The sequence below is a fragment of the Macrobrachium nipponense genome, chromosome 24 (genome assembly GCF_015104395.2).
Source record: "Macrobrachium nipponense isolate FS-2020 chromosome 24, ASM1510439v2, whole genome shotgun sequence".
Lineage (NCBI taxonomy): Eukaryota > Metazoa > Arthropoda > Malacostraca > Decapoda > Palaemonidae > Macrobrachium > Macrobrachium nipponense.
Genome location: NC_061091.1, coordinates 4,970,606 through 4,972,383, shown reverse-complemented (window position 1 = coordinate 4,972,383; position 1,778 = coordinate 4,970,606).

The following is a 1,778-nucleotide window of genomic DNA, read 5'->3' as shown; positions in this document are numbered from 1 at the left end:
TTGCACGGTTAACATTTTCATCGCAAAGAGAATATTTTTATTGCAAAGTGAATATCTTTATTACAAAGTACGTATTATTATTGCTAAGTGCATATTTTTATTAGAGCACATATTTTTATTGCAAAGTAAATATTTTTGTTGCATATTGCCAATTGCTAATAACATATTTTGATTACAAAGTTGATATATTTGTACCAAGTGAATATTTTTATTGCCAAGCACCTATTATTATTAACTGCATGTTTTTATTGCAGTTAATATTTTTATTGCCAAGTACCTATTATTATTAAGTGCATGTTTTTATTGCAAAGTGAATATTTTTTATTGCAATTACCTATTATTATTAGGTGCATGTTTTTATTGCAAAGTGAATATTTTCATTGCTCGTCCGTTGCAGAATTTGCCTTTAGATCGACTCTTGGCTCAAGACATCGGCGTACAAGAATCTCTCTTGTTAAGTTAATTATAACACTACCCTAATGGTTGCTGTTCTGCTTTTGAAGCTCCCTCTATCGACTTGGCGTACAGGAAATTTTACCTATTCATGCAATCTACCAATAAATGGTTCGAGATTAAGAGAGGGTGGGCAGTAAGATGAAAGAAAAAGAATATGAAAGGAGGTACAGTAAAAGGAATGAAAAGGGATGCAGCACGGAGAGTAGTTATCTCCAAGTATTCATTAGTGGCGCCGTGGATGTGGAAGGGGCGAACGTGTCGCTGGTGAGCATTCTTGTACGGGGATATGAAGCGGTAAATCCAGTAGCAGTGAATATTTTTCTTTGCGTTAGTTTTTATTCCAATATTTTAAGGGTAGACAGTAACTCACACATACATATTTATATATTTATATTATGGAATGTCCCAAGGGTCCACTTACCTTCTTCTAGGGCCTTCCAATAGCAACCCCACACCCCCTCGGCCTCCTGCCCACTTCACATATACCTGTAGGGAGTTCTGGCATTCTGTTTCCGCTTACATGTTCCCTTCCCTTATTCACACCTTTGGGAAATTTAGGAATTGCGCTAGGAAGGTGGACGCTACAAATATGTCAGGTTTAACGACTTTATAAGAAATAGCAGTGACAAAAACAACAGAATAACACTTACGTTATAAGAAATAGTAGTAACAATAACAATTTAACACTTACGTTACGTTCCAGTGCAAGTCTATGTGAGGATATTTTGAGTAGAAGGGAAAACATGAATGATTTGCAAAAATGACTATTCAAAGGTTGATTCATCAGTGATTAGACTTAAGATTTTAAACTTTCTATTTTTATCTGTTTGTTTGTTTGTTTGTATGGTGTTTTGACGTAGCATGGAACCAGTAAGGTTATTCAGCAACGGGACTAACGGCTTTTTACGTGACTTCCGAACCACGTCGAGTGATGAACTTCTTCTGTCGCCAGAAATACACATCTCTCGCCGCTCAATAGAATACTAGAGAATCGAACTCGCGGCCACCTAGGTGGCAGGCCAAGACCATACCGACCACGCCACTGAGGCGCTTTTTTTTTTTCTTCTTCTTCTTTTTTTTGTTAACACATTTTGTACTAATTCGCGCCCAAGTCCGAAACACTTAATATAAAAACATCAGCATCTTTAAGCTTTCTCTTTTAATAATTGAGCTGTTGTCTTCTGTCAATCACTGGAATTTTTGTTCCACGATTTTAAAGCCATTCAAGCTGAATTACGTAAATCCCATGAAATTGCCCATTCTTTCGGCCTTCCCGTTAAAAAAAAACCATACACACGCCATATAAGTGATACCACCAACAG